At 35.3% G+C, this 8,452-nt stretch overlaps 1 long non-coding RNA gene across 4 annotated transcripts; it reads left to right on the top strand.

The window, feature by feature from the left end:
* Positions 1 to 757: 757 nt before the first annotated feature.
* Positions 758 to 7,038, top strand: LOC132183442 (uncharacterized). 4 transcript variants are annotated; one of them, XR_009440415.1, is made up of 8 exons: positions 758 to 1,070; positions 2,050 to 2,161; positions 3,203 to 4,205; positions 4,313 to 4,375; positions 5,341 to 5,491; positions 5,931 to 6,127; positions 6,254 to 6,353; positions 6,520 to 7,038. It is a non-coding gene; the product is annotated as an uncharacterized LOC132183442 (long non-coding RNA). The 4 variants fall into 4 exon arrangements; XR_009440417.1 differs by lacking the exon at positions 2,050 to 2,161 and having other exon boundaries at positions 759 to 1,070; XR_009440416.1 differs by lacking the exons at positions 758 to 1,070; positions 2,050 to 2,161 and adding an exon at positions 2,317 to 2,914.
* The last annotated feature ends 1,414 nt before the right edge of the window (positions 7,039 to 8,452 follow it).

Below are 8,452 nucleotides of genomic sequence, written 5' to 3' on the forward strand. Positions count from 1 at the left end.
TGGTCGAGCCATCCCCAAGTATTGCATGCGGTAGAGGGGTGATTCGACCAGCCATTTTTAGTTTAGTGTTTTATTTTTTTTTTTGTTGGATTGAAGGGAATTTTCATTATTTCAAGTTAAAAATGAACAAATGCATGCTACATGCGCTATTTATGTTTGAATTAACGCACTCAGCTAACGAAAAAGGGTTTTATTTCTCGACCACTCCTATGTTAATGTATTTTTATGAGTATCAAGTGTTTCCTTTTCATATATACTTTTATTCTAATAAAATTGAACCAAAAATGGCACACGTTTGATCTGATTACTTTAAACAAGTATACTTAGTTGTGCTGGTGTATAGCTCTGAATTTTTGGTGAAGAAACAATTAAAGGGAACATTGCTATGTGGGGTGATTCAAGGACATGTTGTTACATGACTCTGTTTGTAATTTTTTTTCTTAGTGGGTATTTTTTGTTTTATACAGCCAATCCAAAGCACAAATAATCAATAATAAATGGAACTACTTTGATTTCATATCTTAGTAAAGAATCAAGATTACTAGCGAATGGAATTCCTACTGAATTGGGAAGTTCTAAATCAACTAAATTCATTGAGACACTCTTCTGTTCTCTTCGAGTAATGATACAGGTTACGCGGCGTGCGTGAACAGTAACGCACGCCGCTGACGTGGCATGTGCCCCTGTTTTAAAAAAAAAAAAAAAAAAAAAAAAAAAAAAGAAAAAACCTGCGTTCAAAACTCAAAACCCATCCCATTTTCATTTCCCTCCAGTTTCTTCTGCACCAAAACCCAGCCCCGATACCCAATTTCTTCCCAAACCCATTTTCTCCCCCACCAGCGTCGTGATCTCCTTTCTCCACCGTGCGTCCATCTTTCTTCCAAGGCCCTCATTTTCCCCCTCAAAATTCTTCCCCCAAAATTCTCCCTACCCTGCGACCGAGAACCTGCTCCACAACCGCCGGAAGTTCGCTGCTCGTTGCTGCCCAAGACCCATCTCGACGCAGCCGCTCGTTGCCGTCCACGCCGCCGTTCATTGAAGCCCTCTCTCTTTGCTTCCTCCTCTGAAAGGTTTCAGCTCTCTCTTTCTCTCTTGCTTAGGGTTTATGCACAGAAAAGCAAAGCTATAACTCTTTCTCTCTCTCTCTCTCACTCAGACACACAAATCCACAAATGGAAAGACAAAGAAATAGGTTTTATTTCTTTATTTTCATTTATTTTTCTGGGTGAACAGCCGAATGGGAATGCGATTTGGAGTTGATTTTTGTTGTTCTTTGTGGATTTTGGGTGTGAGTGGCCGACTAGTTGAAAAATTGGCTCATAGTAGTCAAAAATGAAAGACTTTGTCTCTTTGTCAAAGTTGTCATGCTCCTTATCTCCAAATACACCGTATGAGGACTTCTCCAATAAGGAAGTCTCTGTACCTAAGAGTTTTAACTGCACTTAGCCTTGCATTAACTCTTTTGTTATTCCTTTTGTCAACAAAAGAAGCAACTGCATTAACTCCATTCTTTCTTCATTTGTCAACAAAAGGAGTAGCCATTGTTTTTTGACTTCTTGTACATTATGGTTATAAATATCCATTGGCTTCATTGCAAGAAAGAGGTCGAGAGAGTGTGCTGGTTTTTCTGTAGAGATCGAAAAACATTTGTATTGCTCTGCAGAAATTAGGAAGAACCAGTATTGTTTTGAGTGTGAGGAAGATTTGGGTGTATTTGGGGATTTGGGTTTGTGAGTGTTTTAATACTCTTTTGTGTCTCCCCTAAATCTTGTGTTCTTGTTGTTATTGCTGTTTATTTTTCCTTTAAACACTATATCATGTTTGTTTCGCTTGATTGATTGTGTGAGAGATTCGCGACCTTTCGCACAACACGACTATGTGCTTGGTTTGAGGAGTTTTGTTGTGATCTTTTGGAGGAGCCCAATGGGTTTTTGTTTGATGAAGTTTGAGTAGCTTTTGTTGTTTAATTTTGGTTATAGAGGGCCAAATGGAGTGAATATGTTTTGTTTTTGAAAATTCTTTTGGTTGATTTTGTTTGGGATGCTCTAGGTAAGCACCGAATGGGAGGGAGGAAGAATTTGGATTCTTTCTCTAACATTGGCCGAATGGATGTTGGTTGTTGCAATTCTTGAGTACTACTAGTGAAATGTGATATATAAAGGTGAGCCCTTGGACTGACAATTAATTGCATTGCTCCAGATTTTTAGTGTGGTATTAATGCCTTCAGGTTCTTATATATTGTCATAATTTTGGTCTGAATGTGTTGAGATCCATAACTTTCCATTAATTCATATGCTTTTGGCATTTTACATATACTTGCAAATAAGACTATGCTTTTTATCCACCCACCCACCCAATTTATTTTTGTTTTTTCTGAAAACGACTGCTGTCATCCTTCAACAAATACTTGCAGTTGCAGCTATATGACCTTCACCACCCAAGACTGCACAATTACATGTATTTTTGCTCATGGAATGAGCCCAACTCCATTAACAATAATTGAATAGAGAATAAAAAGGAGAAACAGGATTAGAATTTGAAGAAATAGGCATATTGTAAAATTGTTTTGCAATAGCCCCAAGGCATACCCACCACCCAGTAGAGTGAGGCGAAAAGAGTGGTCGTCAATGTTGGGAGAGAGATAGGTAGAGCTTTTATTTTCACTTGATTAATACATAGAGAGATCTAGTCAATACTTGGTAGTTACAGAGAGTAAAGCTAAGAAGCTAATATTAGAAATTATCTTCCCGTATATATTAGTCATAATGGCTAGGAGGAGTCTAGGCCTAAGCCAAGAGCCAGAAGTTCTTCTACCATCTGCTGCTGATTAGGTAGCCACCCAAACCCGACGAACGCTCAGCAACACCCAACGCCACCACCCCCATCGACCACCCACCATCCAACCAGAAAAGAGGTTTTTTTTTTTTAATTTCATCTGGTATTTCTCACAGATCTGCATTATTTTTATGTCCTTGAGTATTTTCGATGCTTCTTGGAAATTGAGGATGGGAAATGGGTCTAGAGTGAGAGCTTGTTTTGTATTCGTAGGTAAGATGCTTGTTAAAATGCCTGAGTGAGATACAGTTTTGTTTTAGTCATATTATTTTCTGTAAATTCTATTATTTGAATTAATTTTACTTTTCTCTTGTTAATATTCTCAGGTATTGCATAATCTATTGACTAATTTCATTTTATCTTGTAGGTTGTTGTTCTGGAAGTGGTATTTAAGGGGATGAAGGCAATGAGCCTCTATGGAAATTTTACTTTTCATCATCTAGTCGGTTGGCCAAAAGATGGTTTTGTTTATGCTTTGAAGATTGCATACTTATTTGCCTATTTTGTTTCCTTAGATTCTTAATTCTCCTGTCTTACGGGAAATAAATGGTGTTATATGTATTCGTTGGTAAGATGCTTGTTAAAATGCCTGAGTGAGATACTTGTTTATAATTGCTTCAAAAAAGAGAAATTGCAAAAGGTCACTCTACAGTAGAAATTGCAAAAAAGAGAAATTCCACATACATGTAGAAATTCCAAAAAAGAGACTGGACTTATTATGTCTATAATTTATGTTCATGAGAAATTTGTAGTATTTTGTGGAATTGATGTCTATGTTGTTTTTGGTAGGTGGACTCCAAGTTTGAGACTATAGTTAGTTGTTGGTTGTGTATAAATTAAATTTCCAATTTGATGTTAGGCTTACATCTATTGTTGTCATTGAACCTGTATCATTTTGCATTGGTGTCGTTCAGATAATTATGAAGCATTTCTTGTGACCTGCTTAGAGCTTGGTGGGCGCTTATGTTCGATTACAATCATGGATGTGTTTTAGGAATTAAATGATCTTTAGGAGTGAAGTCATTATGTTATCTGTTTTTGTACTAATTGGCTATTGATCTATGGAACTGAAATTCTGGTATAACTTGAAAACTGATGTACACATAATCTGTCCATAATTACTTTGGAGTAACTCTATAAACTATGATAATTCGCCTTGAAATTTATATATGACAAAAAGTGAGTTGCTAATATGGAAGAGCGGGAGAATCCTCTATCCAAGTTTATCTAAGTACTTGAAACATCCATGCTGATCATTGGTCATTCCCAGTCTTATTGTTTGTGAACATGTTTTGCAGCACATCTAAACCATTTAATGGAGTTCTACAGCAAGAAAAACTACAGCTGGATCAAAACTTCCTTGGCTGTAGGTAGATACAAGTTTACTCTTTCCACGGGATACATGTGGTTCTCAAATTTTACATATTCCACCCATCAGATGTCAGTTCCTTGAATTGGTTATATGTGTGGTTTTCAGGTCTCCAGCTTGGCTACAATGTAATCTTTGGGTCATATGCATCTTTCCTCCTCATTCGAACCGGTAAGTGAATATTTGACACATTTGCATCTTATAACTAAATACACGGGTGAGAAAATTTTGCTTGCCAAACTTCCAAGAGAGTCTGAGTTAAGATTATATGTAATTTACTTAGTTTTCAAAGCCATGCTTCCAGTTGGTCAATCACATAAATTGCCATGGGCTTAATAGGATTTTCTTAATAATATAGTGCTACCCTCAATGTCATTTATAGAGAAGTTGTACCGAAAATCTGCAATGAGGATTGTGTCTGGCCAAGTTGTATACTGTATCACTATTTTACTGGAAATTTACTGCGTTTTGTTATTGTAGCCAATGTGGTAGTAGTTGTTATTCAAGTTATACAAATTAAATTACAGAACTTAAAATAAAAATGGAAGAATCTTGGGTCTAAGATTCTGATCATAGTGAGCTGTAGAGTTCAAACAGATAAAGTTGCCTCTCATGATAGCTGTCTCTCTCTCTCTCTCACAGACACACACACATGCACAAATAAATGTTAACAGTTTTGAGTTGGTGTTTACTGAAGAATAGGTGGTACCTAGTTGTTACTAAGTATTTTTGTCATCTTTGTGTGAGTTATCTAAACTTGTCACTTACCAGAAAGAGATGACAGTAATTTATCAAGTGTAGATGCCTAAGCATTGGTGTTATTCTGTTCAAAGATCAATGACTACTATACTTGCTTGATCCTCATAGCTATTTAATTAAGATGATTCTTGTTGATTCAGAATTTTTGCTTTTTTCTTTAATAGTTTTTTTTTTAGTTTTTCATGGATGATACCACCGTTTATTCTTAGGTATTGACGGCTTTTTTGGGCTGCTAATTCATTTGATATATTTCTATTTGACTGCTGCATTCATGTTTCAGGACATCTTCTTGCTCCATAAGAAATGCTTTTTGTAAGTGCTGCATAATTGGATGTAGTTGCTATGTCTTGCTGAAGCTTTTTGTACAAATTGTTCAGGGAAAAGCACACTGGCATGCTCATTAAGTAGAGAACTGCATTCTAGGGGAAAGCTGTCCTATGTCCTTGATGGAGATAACCTTCGGCATGGACTAAACAAGGACCTTAGTTTCAAATTAGAAGATTGAACTGAAAACATACTTTTGAGTTGGTAAGTATTTTCTGTAAACAACAAGCTTTTTCTACTTGGAGGTGGCTAAGGCTTGAAAGTTAGATTTTTTATAAACAGATTTAAGGCACAGAATGGACGTGTGAATTGACATTCAATATAGTATGCACTGGTATATGCTTAATTTCATTTCATTAGTTTGTTTATCTATATTGTTGAATGTTTGTATGACCAACTCAAAAAGGATGGAAATTGGATTTGGATTTTAATGGCTTACACATCATGCATTGCTCTAGAGTTTTTGTTTTTTTATGTTCCTGGTGGTTCTATAATTTTTTTGGAGTATTGGATCATTTGAAACAGTTTCTTGATGTGACATGAATTCGCTTTTCGATACTGAGTCTTTTCTCTTACTAAATTTTTAGATGCTTCATTTTAGCAGCCTGCTATGATGGGTGGTGACATCTTTTACTTTCTGCAGATTAAGAGTCTTCTAGGAACAAATGTTGAGTGGCTCTACTATATTCTTCAGGCATTCAACTCTGGTGATTTAGTTCGTTATCAGGACCTATGTCATGTGCACAATGCTGCTCTGAGGGCTCAGCCATCATTAGTTGAGAATGAGAAAAAGCTGGTGGAAAAGATAAATATTATCTGCTTGATGGAAATTATTTTCAGGTTTAGCATTTGTCTTTTTTTGTTTGTTTTTTTTTTTTTTGGTTCTACCTTTGATTTGTGCCAGAGGAACAAGTCTTTCCCGATACAATTGGCATAATTGATTAACTGCTACATGTTTCCTTGCAGCCGGTCATCTGATGATCGAACTATACCTTTGAGTATCATTGCAGAGCGCACAAAACTTTCTATCGAGGAGGTGGAGCATCTTCTTATGAAGAGCCTTTTTGTAAGTCCCCATGTCCTTGAAATATTAATGAAGAGTAATTGATCTTTAAATGCTTTGTGAATCTTTACTACCTTTGTGACTTTCCTATTTGGCATGTTTCTTGCAACATAATTTTTGTGGAACAACTTTTGATTGAATACAAACCACTGGGAGAACTTTATTGCAGGTTCATCTGATCGAGGGCATAATTGATCAAATTGAGGGAACAGTGCATGTATCCTGGGTGCAGCCAAGAGTATTGGGGATTCCACAGATCACATCCTTGCGCGATCGTCTGGACAATTGGTTGAAAAAAGTGAACACTGCCTTGAAATCCATCGAGGCAGAAACACCTGATCTTGTTCCCCCCCCCCCTTTGATTTGCCTCTGCCCATTGTAACAATTCATTAACATACAAGGGAAAAAAAATTGGAAAGTCGACCCAAAAAAAAAATTTAATAGAGACTCGTCTTTTAAGTTGCATGGGCAGTATGGCCAGCTGTATGCTTCCTTTCTTATTGCCTATTTTTGTTGAATCCTGCTTCTTGAAAGGAGCAGCCTCTTGTGCTTCATGAAGTCATCGGTTCCATAGTGGCATCCCTAGAGTCAAATGAAAAACGGTTGTTTTACGCTTTAGAGTGGTTTTTTACACTATGTATTTGAAATTTTTCTTACACAATCAGATGTGATTCTCTTATTGTTGTTAGAGTGCATTTCCTTTCGTGATTATCATTTTATTCTTCTTTTATATATTGCTATGTTTGAACCAGGTTAAGGTCTTCTTGTTCAGCTTCTCTTTTATTCATTTTTTTTTTTTAAAAAAAAAAAAAGAAAGTAGTGGGTGTGCTTAATAAATTGTCTGAATAGTGTTTTCGGTTGTGTTTTGAAAGGAGTTTTTGTAAAGGTGAAATTAAGGTGTATCTGGTGGGTTTACATTTGAAAGTTTTGAGCAAGTAAAAAATTGAGTACTATTTAAAGAAGATAAAAAGAAACAAAACAAAAATGGTTGAAAAAAATTGAGTTTATTATAGGTGTCACTTAACAGGTGGTGGTTACTATATCTTGTTTTGTAACCACCGGGTCCACCAAAGATTAGGCATTATATATATATTGAAGTATTTTGTGATTTGTTTTGGAAAGTGTTTTAGTAGTAAGGACTAGGGACCATATTTTAAAATTATTTGGTAATTCTCGTCTAACAAGTATTTTCAATATTTGAACAAAATTATTTCTTGTACATTTTGTCTCTTTTCTTTTTTGGCAAATCTACTATTAAATTTGTAAAAAAACATAGTTGAAAAATGATTGTGTAACATGCTTCTTTGTACGGAGATGAATAAACCATGCGTAAGAGAATGGAAGTAGATATTTCTTTTTTATTAGATAAAATATTTTCTCGTTGCTTTTTCCTATATGAAAAGTGTGTACAAATGCATATTTTGGAACCAGCATTTCCAAAATCCTCTTAACTTTTATGAATGATGATTATGCTTTATTTTCTTTGTTTTCACGGGTCTTCTCAAGCCCTTTAATTGGAGAGGATAATTTTTCCTTTCTCTAGTGTTTGAATATTCAAGTTTGAAAGAGCTCTGAACTAATACAGATTGAAAAAAGAAATAATCTTTAGATTAAATGAGCTGTTACAGACATATTCTCATTTAATATGTTTGGACTTACAAATCAAGTCAACTTCAACATTAGCTTCAGTATAGTAAGATGATCCCTTTTGTACACAGAGAAAACCATATAAACTAGTAGACAGTTAAAACCGAACCCAACATCAAGTGCATGTATTGCCCATTTCTTAGGAAATAAATTGGTGGACCTAACTCCTCTGAACACATCTTGTGGAAGACCATTAGAGAAGTTCACATTGAACAGAACGATATTTGGCTTATCAGTGGCAAGATCAACCTGTAATGAGAAATTGCTGATCAAATTTTAAGATTTCATAAGCAAGAAATATAATCAAATTGAAAAATATAATTCTAACCCCAAGTTTAACAATTAAGTCTACCAAACCAATTATTACACCATTTAATTAATAAAGATAAAATCACCACAATCAAAATAAGATGTAGAAAAATTATCCTATATTGGAAAACACAAGTTGCGAATCA

This window comes from Corylus avellana, chromosome ca5, assembly GCF_901000735.1.
Source record: "Corylus avellana chromosome ca5, CavTom2PMs-1.0".
NCBI lineage: Eukaryota > Viridiplantae > Streptophyta > Magnoliopsida > Fagales > Betulaceae > Corylus > Corylus avellana.